The sequence below is a fragment of the Dasypus novemcinctus genome, chromosome 23 (assembly GCF_030445035.2).
Source record: "Dasypus novemcinctus isolate mDasNov1 chromosome 23, mDasNov1.1.hap2, whole genome shotgun sequence".
Taxonomy (NCBI): domain Eukaryota; kingdom Metazoa; phylum Chordata; class Mammalia; order Cingulata; family Dasypodidae; genus Dasypus; species Dasypus novemcinctus.
The window spans coordinates 31,182,332-31,196,599 of record NC_080695.1 but is presented as its reverse complement, the minus strand read 5'-3'; the positions used below and the strand labels follow the sequence as shown (position 1 = coordinate 31,196,599).

Below are 14,268 nucleotides of genomic sequence, written 5' to 3'. Positions count from 1 at the left end.
TCCCCAAAAGGAGCCTGTGCCGGGTGGCAGTGGGCAGCCAGCAGCTCTGGTGACAGCGTTTCTCCTGAGACAGCAGCTGGTTCTTGGAAAACTGAACTTTGCATCATCGGTGGCTTTCCTTCTCCTTTCCTGTCAGCCCTTTGCGTCTGGGCCATGTGTGCCTCATCTGCAGGTGGCCTCCAAGGGCCCTGCAGGCCCCCATCCCAGGGGCAATGGTGGCGTTACTTGGTCTCCCCTCTATCCTGCTCAGGAGCCATCCCTGGTTTCCACCACCCATGGGTGAAGCTCTGGTCCCGTTCTTCCACAGGGGGCTCCTCCAGGCTCTGGATTCTGCCCTCCCCTTCCGCCCAGGCCTCCACCACTTCCTTCTGGTTTTTGTGGTCCTCTCTGCCCAGCCCACCCACACCAGGTCACTCATGGTTCCCCAAATGGGCAGTACAGTCCTGCCCCCTCCCACCACAGCTCTGGCTCACCCAGAAACCAACTTTGGGTTTTGTAGATCCTCTCTGTTTTAAGTTTCTTTTCTCTTTCCATCTTCTCTTATCTTTATTATTTCCCTTTTTACTTTCTTCTGTGCTTATTTTGCTGTTCTGTTTCTAACTTCTCGAGATGGATAGTCAGAACACTCATTTCTATCTTTTCTTCTTTTCTAATTTATGGATTTTAAGGCTAAAAATTTACCTCTGAGTAGCATTTTGGCTGCAACCCACAGATTTTGAGTTATACATTTTTTCTATCATTCAGTTGAAAATATTTTCTAATTTTTCCATTATGATTTTTTTCCTCACCCTGTGGGTTATTTAAAAGTTTATCATGGGAAGTGGATTTGGCTCAACTGATAGAGTATCCGCCTACCACATAGGAAGTCCAGAGTTCAGACCCAGGGCCTCCTGACCCGTGTGGTAAGCTGGCCTACGTGCAGTGCTGATGTGTGCAAGGAGTACCGTGCCATGCAGGGGTGTCCCCTGTGCAGGGGAGCCCATGTGCAAGGAGTGTGCCCTGCAAGGAGAGCCACCCCAAGTGAAAAAATTGCAGCCTGCCCAGGAGTGGCGCCACACACACTGAGACACTGAGCGCTTACACAGCAGGGACACAGATTCCCGGTGCCACTGACAGGAATGTAAGCAGACACAGAAGAACACGCAGCAAATGGACACAGAGAGGTGACAACCGGGGACGGGAGAGACATAAATAAAAAATAAATCTTAAAAAAAAAAGAAGTGTATCTGTTGGGTTTCCCATTCATGTTCTCAGAAAGAACTGGAGTCTTTGCCCCAATACTCCAATCAGAAGTTTCATGGAATTTGGGTTAATTAATACAGCCCAAGGAATAGAGTGGATTGGCTTAGGTCAGGGTCATGTGTTTCCCTGGGAGATGGACTGAGATTGGAGGAGGAGTGGCATCCCAGAGAAACTCAGGACACAATTACCAGGAGGAGGGCAAATTGATGCCAGAAAGCCAAAGAAAGGGAAAAAAGGCACTACTACCAGAAACCACAATAACAACCCTAACATCCGCGAGCCCTGCTGCCAGCCGCCCCCTGGACCCGAGACCTTCGGCAGGGAAGCCTTCTAGCGGGGGCTGTACTCCCAGCATCCTCTAGAGGAAGCTCGCAGACGCGCCTGAGTACTGCTGCGCAGGAACTCGCCTTCCAGGGGAAGCCCCCCTCGTCTAAGAATCAGACACAGGCAGACGCTCAGCACTGGAAGGTGCTTTCACGACCCTGGGGTCCAACCATGCTCTTCCCCAGCACCCTCACGGGTGGCCAAGCCCTGGCTTGCAGCCCACCGGGGACGGTGAACTCACCACCTACTCCAGTTAGACAACTGTCTGCACTGCTCCTGGACCTGAAGGTCAGCTCTCCTGTCTCTCAACCCCGTCCTCTCTTCTCCAATCTAAACACCTCTGCTCCCTCACAGTGTCCAGCCTCTTCCCAGTGCGTCCCCTTACGCTCGTGGTTACCTCTTCCGACCACACTCCTATTTGCCAACATCCTTCTGAAAAGGAAGGCCTAGGGCTGGATGTAGGCTGCGGGTGAGGCCCGTGCCCTGAGTCTGACCTCCCTTGTTCTGGGCACTGTACCTTTATTAATGCAGCCTCGGGGTGTGTCCAGTGTCTCTTGGCTGTAACACCCTTGACTTTGGGAACCCCCCCAACATTTTCCACATGACGCCTTGTCTCAACAGCCTCCTACGTGTGTGACGACTATTGGCCTGAGGTGGAGGACGCGGCGTGTGCCCCTGGGCGGTGTCTCTGGAGGGCCCCCATCTCTGTAGATTTTAAATGCCTTCCCTTCTTTCCATATCCTTTCCCCAGCTTTGTGATCTTCCTTTTATTTATTTTTTCCAAAATGGAAACAGCTTTATTACTTTTCCCAGACTCTACAAGTAATATATCATTGAAAAAAAAAAATCAGTCCAGAAAAGTATCAAGAGATAAAAAATTCCCACCACCCAAAAATAGCCTTATCAGCACTTAGAGCCGGACTGCCCATGTCCAAATCAAATCCTGATTCTGCTGCTTAGTTGCAAGTTGCTTAGTTTCTCTGCACTTCTGTTTCTTCATGTCTAAAATGGGACTATGGAAGGGTGATTGTGATAAGCTTAACGCAGTGCCTGCCGTAGGCTTGGTTCTTTTTTTTTTTAAAGATTTATTCTTATTTATTTCTCCCCCCATCCCCTCATCTCCCCCCACCCCCGTTGTCTTCTCTCTGTGTCCATTTGCTGTGTGTTCTTCTGTGTCCACTTGTATTCTTGTCAGGTGGCACCAGGAATCTGTGTCTCTTTTCGTTGCGTCATCTTGCTGTGACAGCTCTCCTTGTGTGCGGCGCCACTCCTGGGCAGGCTGTGCTTTTTGTGCGGGGTGGCTCTGCTTGCAGGGCGCACTCCTTATGCGGGGGTCACCCTTGCGTGACACGGCACTCCTGTGCAAGGCAGCACTGTGCATGGGCCAGCTCCTTACATGGGTCAGGAGGCCCTGGGCATTGAACCCCAGACCCCCTATACGGTAGGCGGATGCTCTATCAGTTGAACCACATCTGCCTCCCAGGCTCGGTTCTTTAAAAATGTAAACAATATCGTTGTTTTTGTTATTAATATTGTTATTTGCAGTGGCTCTCGTCTTTGCCCAGCCTGATCCCGTGCCCCCCACCATCTTCCACACATGTCCCGGGCTGAGCCCCGCGGGGTCCCGCATCCCCCTGGCTACAGTGATTGATCAGGGATGGCTGGGCAGCTCAGAATGGCCTGGCCTTTGACCCCAACGGCCTTGTGACTCACTCCAAGCCAAGGCAAGTAAGTCCCTGGGGTTTTTCTGGCTGGAGTTGACGGGAATGAATTCCCTCCATCTCGTACTGGAGAGCTCATGTGATGGGAGTTTCCAGCTGCTGTGAGAATGTGGCTGCTCACAAAGAAAATTGGAGAACAGAGATAGGCACAGAGAGCCCTTTTAGCATCCAAAGCCCACGCTCTCTGAGCTTTGGCCCAACAGCTGCGATAAATCCTTCATTTTGTTTACACTTGTGTGATTTGGTTTTCGGCAACTGCAACTGAAATAATAATACTAGTCAACGACCCTGAGTAATAAGATTTATTTTCTGGGATACGGCAGACATTGCTAGGTGGCTACCCAGGATCGGTTGACCCTTCTTGCTCAGTACAACCTGCAAGCCGGCTATCCATGGGTCAGGAGTCTACCTACATACATAGCTGTATGTGCAACCACACCCACAGGTAAATCTCTGTCTGCAAGAAGCAGTTCAAGTATAGGTTCAGCTGCCTATCACTGAGACCCTAATTAACAGAGGCTTGAATAAGATGGATGGTGATTTCTCTCCCGTGTGACGGCACCGAGTGAGGAAGTCCGGGGCTGGAGGTGACCCCGAGGTCGCCCAGAGACCCGGCTCCTGCTGTCTTGTCTCCGTGCCATCTCCCAGGCATTGCCTTTGTCTGCATGGTCAAGACATTCCAGGCAGCAGGAGGAAGGAAGCGGAGAATGGAGATTCCCCTCTCTCCCTCTGTATATTTTACTTTATTATTTGTTTTTAGCCATTTAAAAAAACCATTTTGTCATGATCACGGACCTGTGGGTCTGGACTTTGGAAAACACGTAGCAGGAATGGCTTGTCTCTGTTCTCTGAAGCCTGGGACATCAGCTGGGGAGACGAGAGTCTCCTGAGGGCTCATTCCCTCTCCTATGTGGTGCCTGGACTGGGGTGCCCCGAAGACAAGGAGGGCGGACAGACGTGCCCTCTCTGTGGCTTGGCTTTCCGTCAGGGGAGTCGGCCTTTTCACGTGGCAGTGCAGCACTCCTAGTGAAAATATGACAGCCCTTTTGTATTTTAAAAAACCTTTTAAACATTTAAAGTACAAGGCCCCTCGGCATACAGCTATGATTCTGAAATTGCACGTGGCACTTCTGCTTGCATGCCTGATTTTCTCCCTTAATCTATTATCCCTCTCAATTGAAAATAACATGGAATATCTATTTCTGCCTTACCTACATTTATATAGAAACATACTCTTCCCTTTTAATAGCTACAGGGTATTCCATTTTATGGATGTTTTATAAATTATTAATCCAGCCCTCACTTTATGGTTCTTTCCAACTTGGTCAGGATTTTAATGTACCCACCATAATCCGCTGCACCAGTTTGGGTATACAAACAAGCCCTTTCCTTTTTCCAGTCATTCAAGTCCCTTAGACTGCGAGGGGGTCGCGTTCAGATGCTGTAATGGAGATTAACCACAGTGGTTGAAACACTTAGCAGTTTCTTCTCTTGCGTAATGAGTCTTGGGTCAAGGAATTGCTGACATGCGTTCATGGCCCAGTGACATCAGGGCCAGGTTCTCTGTGATTTTCCTGGCCTTTCCCTTGTGGTTCCAAGCAAGTCCTTGAGCTCCAGCCATGACAGCTAAGCTTCAGGCTGGAGAAAGGAGGAAGATGAGGAGTGGATGGGCCAAAAGGGTGTGCCCAGAAGCTCCATCTTGATCACCCTGAGATGAGCAGGATGGAAGCTGGGGGTAACTAGGTCTCTACCCAGATCTTGGAGCTTCACTCTCTTCTTCTTGCTCCACATACCAAAGCATCCTTACTGCAAGCACCTGGGTTCTTCAGGCTTATTTTTGACTGCAGGAGCACAGAGAAAGCAGGAAACATCAGAGAGTTTATGCCCATGGAGGCAGCCCTCAATGATAACAGATGGGGTTTTGATGAAACAAATTGTAGGAAGGTTCTCTGCTGTCTTCCAGAGGTCCCCAGTGGGATTAAGCTCCAGTTGCCCACAGCAGTAATTTGCCTCTTAAAGCACCCTTGAATGATTTCCTGCTCCTCCCAGCCGGACTTCCTCACTTCCTTACCAGTGTTTTCTGGAATCACCTTCTACTTGCACTTGCATGCTTATCTTAGATTCTGCTTCTGGGGAAATCCAACCAAGATATCCCTCAAGCTCCAAAATAGCCAGACAACCCTGGGACCAATGCTGGAAGGTCTATTCAGCCCACAGAGAACCTAGAGTTCACGTGGATGATACCCCTGTCGATCCAGTCAGATACAAACCAAAGTGAGCACGATAATCCTATTCTCTCTGTATTACTCATAACCAAGGACATTACTTATTAGTCTTTCCTTCCCATTCAGCTATTGCTCTAGAATTAATCCCAGTGTCTTAGGGAAACTGAGTGAAAAGGGGGTTCCCAGCCACTCTCTTATTGTGCACAGCCTAGCCCTCCTGCCTTGGCCTTCTAGACTTCTTCCTTGTTGTGCATTTCCACTGAAGGCACTTCTTGTCCTTTCTTGACTGTGCCCCTCAGCAGAACATTTCAGTTCATCAGAGAGGTCCCACAATGTTGGACTTCAAAAGGAATGGATGATGGAGGGTTTTCTGAGAAGAATATTAAAAGATTTAAATGAATAGAAGGACAGCCCGTGTTCATGGATTGTAACATTCAATATTGTCAAGATGGCAATTTTCCCCAAATTGAGCTATAGATTCAAGACAATCCATATAAAAATCCTAGTATTTTTTTTTGCAGAAATTGACTAGCTTATCCAAAAATTTACATGGAAATGCAGAGGACCCAGAATAACCAAAGCCCTTCTATAAAAGCAGAACAAAGTTGGAAGATTTTCACTTCCTGATTGCAAAACTTAATGCAAAGCTACTGTAATTATGGCAGTGTGGTATTAGCATTTGGAAAGACATATAGAAAAATGGAACAGAACAGAGTCCAGAAACACACCTATACTTGATTTTTTACATAGTTGCCAAGTTAATTCAATGGGGGAAAGATAATTGTTTCAACAAATGGGTATCCTCACATGTAAAAAGATGAATTTAGATCCTTACCTCACACCATATATGAAAATTTACTCTAAATGACTCATAGATCTAAATGTAAGAACCATAATAACAAACGGTTTACAGGAAAACATATGAGAAAATCTTTGTGATTTTGGATTAGGCAAAGTTATTAGGTGATACCAAAAGCACTATCCACAAAAGACTAGTATTAAGAAATTGGACTTCATCAAGATTAAAACATCTATACTTCAAAAAACACTAAAAATTAAAAATAAAAGACAAGCTACTGTCTAGTAAAAATATTTACAAACTATAAATCTGATAAAGGAATTGTAACCAGAGTATATAAAGAACTCTTACAACTCAATAATAAGACAACTCAATTTAAAAATGCACAAAAGATTCGAATAGAAGTTTAGCCAGAGAAGATATATAAATAACTAAATAAGCACAAGAAAAAATGCTCTGAATCAGTTATTGGGGAAATGCAAATTAAAGCCACAATGAGAAACCACTTCATACCCACCAGAATTAATAAAAAAGATAATTAACAAGTGTCGGTGAGGATATGGAGAACTGAGATCCTCACACAGTGCTGCTGGGAATGGAAAATGGCACATACACTTTGGACAACATTTTAGCAGTTAAAGAATTAAATCTAAATTGACCATATTGCCCAGCAATTCCAATCCTAAACATTTAATCTCAAGAGATTTGAAAACATATTTCCACACAAAGACATGCATGTAAATGTTCATAGCATTTTTCTTCATAATAACCAAAAAGTAGACACAACCCAAACATCCATCAACTAATGAGTTTATAAGCCATATCCATGGCATATCCATGTGTTGCCGAATTTTCTCTATGTTCCTGGCTAAACTACCAAAAACTGAATTTGAAGAGCAAATATTTATTTTGAAGCTGAGAGAAGAGAAATGGGAGAAAAATAACAGATTAAGGGTCCCAGGCAGAGAGGAGGGGGCTAAAAAGAGATCAAGAGGGCTGATTTACAGGCTACAATTTCCCATTACAGATTACAAATTAATCATTCACATACAATGGGTACATTTTATGCCATGTAAATTATATCTTCAATAAAGCTCTTAAAATAAACACGGAAAAAAATGGAAAAAAAGAAATGAGTTGAGGGTGGGGTTTTCCCAGGAGGCCCCTTGGCTGAGATGCAAATTTAACCACTCCTTCCCCATTGACCAGCTCTGTCAACTAAAGGGTGTTAAGAGGCCCCCCAGGGATCCTCTTAGCCACTCCTCCTGAGGCGGGGGTGGGCGGGGCCTCACCCTGGATGTTTGCAGACACAGAGGGAGCTGTTCCTGGATACAAATCTGTTTTTGAGGGGGTTCACGTTCATCCCAATGGACATAGGTCTGGCAGTAGTTAAATTTCCACCTCCGAAGGCATCTACCAGGGGGCTAACTGCCCCCCTCGGCACTCCATCCACCCCACCCACCCCACAAGCCATTTTCTATCTTGTGGCCAAGGACTCTTCTGAAAATGTAAACTGGATTCAACCTTCCCTTAATGACATATTCCCTTGGGAAAAAAATCTCCCTTCCCTCTATCCCACGATTCTGTCCTCAAGTTCCTGGAGCAAGCCTTTTCCACCTCAGTGCCTTTGCACTTGCGAGTCCTTCGACCTACAACGCTCCCTACCTGCCTCTCCCCATGCCATGGCTGGGCACTTCTGTTGATCTACTGCTCCCATAAATGCGACTATCTTGACCTCTAGCTGTTTTGTATGACACTCAGTACTATTCACATCTAGCTTGTCTTCTACTTCTTTTCTGTCTGTCTCGCCCTGTTAGAATATAGGCTCCACAAAGGCTACCACTGTGTATACATTCCTGTAGGGTATCCCCAGTGCACGGCCAAGGAATGTGCACTAGAACCTGGTAGAAGGAGGGAAAAGGAAGGAGGGAAGGAGCGAGGGAGGGAGAAATGAATGAGTGGATGGGTGGGTGGATGGATGGAAGAATGGATGGGGGGTGGGTGGGTGGAACGAAGTGGAGAAAGGAAGGAAAGCACTCGGGGTGGAGGAGGAGAAATTGACTGTCCTCTGTCAACCTACATTGAGAAGCAGGGTAGTGAGTGATGGAAAGTGTCAGCTCAGGAGCCCAAGTGACTGAGTTCAAATCCCAACTCTGCCACTCACCTGCTGTGCAACCTTGGACAAGTCACTAAAACCCTCTGAGCTTCAGTTTCCTCACCTGTAAGATGGGGACAATAACGATGATGATAACTGTCTTCTTCAGTTATTCTAAGGCTTCAGTAAGATGAAGCATCTTTGAAGTCCTCAGAGCTCCGACACAGTGGAAGCTTTTTACTGTCACTTCTCTTGATCTTTCCACCACCACCGATTCCAGTACAAGGTATCAGAATATTCACCCCAAAGATCAAGAGCAAAGAAGAAGAAAGCTGGCTTCCTCTCGAGATTTGTTCTTCAGAGAACATGAGATTTTGGTGGTGGGGAGGGGAACCTGTATAGGACAAACATCCTTCAAATCGACCACAGGGGAATTTGTACCAAGTTCCTCAAAAACAGCTAGAAAAGAAAAAGAAAGGAAGAAAAGAAGAGAAGAAGAGAAAAGAAAAGGAAAGGAAAGAAAAAGCAAGATGCTCTCTCCTTTTCCCTGGGTGGTCATGTGGGTTAGCAGCAGTTGTTTCCCAAAAATGAGTCAGTTGGGGAGGGATGGCATCTGTGTGTGTCATCCACCTTGTGTCCTCAGAACAGCCCAAAATGGAAGTGTGACATGGTGCAGCCACTGTGGGAAGCAGTATGGCAGTTCTTCAAAAAAGAAAAATATAGAATTGCCGTATGAGCCAGCAAGTCCACTCCTAGGTATACACCCACAGATATTGAAAACAGGGACTCAGATATTTGTACAGCAGTGCTTGTAGCAGCATCATTCCCAAGGGGCAAAGGTAGAAACAGCCCAAGTGTCCGGCAACGGATGAAGGGAAAGAAAATGTTGGTACATACGCACAGTGGAGTATTACTCAGCCCTAAAAAGGAGTGGGGTTCCAAGACATGCTGCACATGGGAGAACCCTGAAAACGGTAAGCTCAGCGAAGTAAGCAAGGCAGAAGGCCAAATACTGCTTGATCTCACGACTATGAAATATCTAGGAATAGCAAATTCATAGACACAGGAAATAGAGTAGAAGTTACCCGCGGATGGGGGGCGGGGGAGAGGGAAAGGGGAGCTGTTGTTTGGAGTGTTTGGAAATTTTGGAAGTTTAAAACTAAAACTAAAAACAAAACAAAACACCCAAACAAAAACAACACCCTGGTAACATTTCCTCCTGGCTTAGGCCCATTTCTGCTGCCTGGTGAAGGCTCAGAAATCAGATATACCCAGCTTCAAAACCCAGCTTCGAAACTCAGCTCAAGCGCTCCCTGCTTCTGTGACTTCTCACCTCCCTGAGTCTCCATTTCTCCATCTGGAAGACGACTTTCATCGTGTCTGCCCCCAAGGGCTCACGGAATACAATGCAATAATCGCATAGGTGCCCAGGAGATGCAAGATGTTGGCATTCGTAGTAACAGAATTCTTGCTGTTATTCTTTTGAGGCAGAATTTTCTGAGAATTTTCAGAGGTTGACCCCCAGTTTCTTAGACTTCTGCCAGGCACATCTGATTCCCATGCAGGTTGAAACTCCCTTTAGAACTGTTCTCCATGTTCATTTGTTTTTTTAAACACACCCTCCCTTGGAAAGGGCTCCCTGGGTTCCCAGGGGTCACTGGCCCCCTCCCTCGAGGACAGAGGCAGAGGAGGCACTCGGGGATGGGACGTGCCCACGGGGCTCTCCTCTTAAAGGAACGAGCCAGATCCCTGCAGCGCGATGGAGAGACGGGGTGCAAGGGCGGCAGGAGCAGAAGGGAGCCTGGGTCAGCCCAGAGCAGGGGGCTCAGACCCACGGGGGCCAGGGGGTGGGTGGAGCAGGGCAGTCTGCAGATTCTGGGAGAGGAGCTGGCCATGGGGACACCGCCAGCACCTCGCCGTTGGAGTCCTGGGGGCTCCCAGTCTTCTCGCCGAGCCCAAGGCTGGGGACCGGGCCAGCCGGTCCCTCGGAGCCTCAGTTTCCCCGCCTACGAGGAGGGTGGCTCACTGGCGCCTGCCCGCCCGCCCCCGAGGTCGCGGCCGGTGAGGCTGGGAGATGATGTCACCCGTCCCCAAGACGCCGACGTCACCCCTGCTAGCCCCAAAGGTCTCGCAGCCGGTGACCTTTGGCGCGCGGCGGGCCCCCTCCCACCCCTTTCCCACTCCCCCGGGGGGCGGGGCCCTGGCGGGGCGGGGCCGGCGGCGGGCTGGGTGCCGGGCTGGGTGCCGGGCCGGGGCCGCTCGCCACAGCCTCGCTTCCTGCCGGCCAGCACACGCGCCGCGCGCCCATGGCCCCCCTCGCCCCGGCCCGCGCGGCTCCGCGCCATGCCCTTCGCGGCGCGTGACCGACGGCTGGACGAGCGGCTGTCCCCCCCTGCTGCCCGCCAGCTTGCCTGCTTGTCTCCTGCCGTCCGCCTGTCTGTCCGCCTGCCTGCCCGCCCGTCGCTCCGAGCAGCCGATCCGTCCCCTGCCCGCGCCTCCATCCCCCGCGACCCCTCCTGCCCAGCTGGGCCGCCCTGCGGCTCCCGCCGCCTCCCTCAGCGCGCGCTCGCTGCCCCCCGGCCCGCCGCCCCTGCCGTCTGGGCGTCGGGTCGATGGCCCGATGACCCGGGGCAGGTGTGGATTCCCACCTGCGCGCTGAGCCCAGCTGCTCCTCCGCCCCCGGGGAGCCCACCGGGAATGGATTTCTGAGGGAGAAGCTGGGACCGCAGGTAACTCTCAGTGGCCGCTCTCTGGCTGGGGCCAGGGCACCCCTCTGCCCAGAGGACCTGACCTTGCCTGAGGCGTCCAGCGTCAGGGTGGACGGGCTCTGGGGGGACCCGTGGGCCCTGGTCATGGTCACCTTTGGGGGCCACCAACGCCAGAAGGCTCAGGCAGTGAGGCAGGGAGAGTTGGGTCTGGGGTCTTGGGACCCTTGCAGCCAAGCTCCAGGTACCTGGAGTTCTTTCCTGTGGGGTGTGGAGGCAGGGGCCTGGCTGAGGTGACCCCTGAGCTGTCTGTGGGAACCCGCCTCCGAAAGGCAGGGGCAGCAGGAGGAAGGGCAGTTCTAGGCCAAATGTGACCCGCCATCCCCTTGGCTCTGGACAGCTGAGGGGTGGGCGTGGGTGCAGAGTGTGGGCTCACTTCGTGGGAGGGGGTGAGGCAGCAGCTTGCTGCCGGGTTCTGCATTGCCTCCCCTTTATTTCCTCCTGACCTTCAGAACGGGCGCTAGGGGCTAGTGCACCCGCTGAAGACCTGAGCAGGAGAATGGGTGCCCCAGGGTGAGCGCAGCCCGGGGTGTGCAGAGCGGCTGTGCATTCGCTCCAGCCCCAAAGCTCGAGGCAGCCCCTGCCCTCCACGAGCCGCCGGTGGCCTTTCCCACGGGAGAACGCACAGGGGATGGGCCAGGTGGTCAGAGAGAGCCTCGGCCGGTCTGCGGGAGCGTGGAGGGGAAGAGATCGGTCCAACCTGGGAGGTCCGAGTGGGAATTCAGAGACGGTGGAGGCGGGGACTGAGCCTTCAAGGATGGGTTGAATTTTGATGTGTGGAAACCAAGAGGAAAGCAGAAACTGGCAGATACCTTCTTGGCAGAGAAAAGACAGTGTGTAGACACCTGGACGAGGGCCCTTTGGGCTTGTGAAGGACTGGCAGGGGAGTTCGCTGCCCGGCTCGGCTGGGGCAGAGGAGCCAGCGCAGGGGGTGGTGGGAGGGGCAGTATGAAGAGTTCCGAGAGGACACTGCGCCTCGGCTCGGGGAAGGGCTGGGCTTGCCGAAGCACATGGCAGAGACGGGAAGCCCTGATGGGTTCGGAATCCAGCCGTGCCACCTCCTTGCTGGGTGGCCCTCGGCAGTTCTTTCTGCTGTTTCTCGCCTCCCGGAGGCTTGGTTTTCTCATCTGTAAAATGGGGACCAAAGTAGCTCCAGTCTCGTGGGGCTCTTTTGGAGGCGCCGGGGCATGCAAATGTGAAAGCTGCCGCCTGGCAGCTGCCCCAGGCTTGATTGCCGATGCCAGTTTCCCTTTTTGGAAGGGGCTTTGCATCACGAGGAGCCTTCAGTCTGCGGAGCTGGGGCAGGTGCTGGGACACGTGTGGGGAACTGGGGTGCTGCCTCCCCCAGCCCTTGGGCTCTGGTCCTCTGACACCAGGCTGCAGGCCCTTCAGGGTGTCCCATTACACTCTCAACAGACAGGGGAGACCGGTGGCCCCATTTAGCCCACTTCACAGATGAGGAAGACTAAGAACCACAGGGGCGGAGCCGGGGGCAGACCCCAGCCTCTGACGGCAAGGCCATGGCCCACGGCACAGGGCAGCATCAAAGCGCAGCTCCGTTCTGGGGCCCTCCTGGCCAGGAGAGTCCGACCAGGGCGTGGGAAACCCCCAGAGTCCCCACAGGGGGCTCGGCAGCAGCCCCAGGGCTGCCCGCCCCAGCCCCGCAGGGTGGGGGGTCCTTACTCAACCCCTCAGCCGAGGGAACTGAGGGCCCTCCCGCCGGGAGGTGGCCAGAATCGGGGCTCAAGAGGAGAGGAGAGCCGGGCAAAAGCTGCGCCCCAGGCGCTGTGGGCTCCTGTGGGCCAAGAGAGCGGGGTCGAGGCTGGGCTGGGGGCCCTCTGGGGTCCTTGTGGAGGAGGAGGCCCGGAGAGGATGGGAAAGAGGGGAGCAGGCACCAGAAGTTTTAAGAGGCGCCAATTTCTCTGCAGACACAGAGAGGGCTTGCCTAGCGCCTGATAAAGAGATGAATGAAAGGAAGGGAGGGAGTCCCCAGCGCGGACAGGAGGCAAGTCCCACCGCCAGGGAGGGAGCTGGAGCCTTCAGAATCCCTGCGGGCAGTTCCTCTCCACACAGCTGGGAGGCCCGTGTCAGGAGGTGCTTGCCACCTGGCGCCTGGCACACTGGGCTTGTGATTTGGGCTTTTGGAGTCAGCCAGACCTGGATTCGAGTCCCAGCTCCACCACTGCCTGTCTGGGTTTCCTTGAGTTAAGCCACTTAACCTCTCTGAACCTCAGTTTCTTCATTTGTAACATGGGAAGAATGACCAGCTCAGGTTTATCGTGAGACCCAATTCAACATGTTTTTCTTAGGCACCTACTGTGTGTCAGGCACCATACTAGGCCCTGGGGATTCAGAGGTCACAGGAAAGGCAAAGGCAGTGCGGTGATGAGGGTCAAAGAGCCTAACGGGGAGCAGCAGATGCTTCACACCAGCTATTGCGGTCACTTGAGACGTTCTTAGTCATCATCTTGTTGCTAGCTGCAAGACCCCGCAGAGTTTCTGGCACATACTAATCCCTCAGTAGGGGACAGAGAGATGAGTCTCTTTATCTTTTACAGATGGGGAAACAGAGGCTCAGGGAAGGCAGGCCTCCTGGGGGCCAGCGGGGAGTCATTTAGGGGCAGAGGGAAGACAGCCGTGAAGAGAAGGGAACAAATATTCCTCCTGGAGTCCTTCCGACCTCGTCCTCACATGAGGTCCCTGTCCTTGACCTCCAGGGTAGTGGGAGAGGGGTGAGCTAGGAGGAACCCTGCCCCCCCCAGCCCACAGGTGCCACTGCCCCCATGGCCCGCCCTGGCCCTCAGCCAAAGGGACTTTTCACTGACAGCTCAAACCAGAGCTCTGAGTAAACTTGGAACTTTCTGAAACGACCCGAGAATATTCCCCGGGGTGGGGCCTGGGGCCCCATTTGAGGGCCCCTGACTGGCCGGGACAGCTGCCGCAGAGACCCTGCTCCAGGTGGCCTGCTGGTCCCGGCAGCCCCAGGAAGGAGAGGCCTTCCCGGAACGTCCCCTGGGGAGGTGGGGCAGGTGTGCCAGCCTGGCTCCCCACGCAGGCCCTGGCCCTGGCCCTTTCTCGCTGTGTCCCCGTGGCAAGG

General features: G+C 52.1%; 1 protein-coding gene across 2 annotated transcripts in view; it reads left to right on the top strand.

Annotated features, from left to right (window-relative positions):
* The first annotated feature begins 10,709 nt into the window (after positions 1–10,709).
* Positions 10,710–14,268, top strand: part of IL21R (interleukin 21 receptor) — a 36,205-nt gene continuing 32,646 nt past the window's right edge. For both annotated transcript variants that reach the window (XM_004450463.3, XM_004450462.3), the window contains exon 1: positions 10,710–11,135. The gene's annotated coding sequence lies outside the window, so the exon portion shown is untranslated. The remainder of the gene's footprint in view (positions 11,136–14,268) is intronic.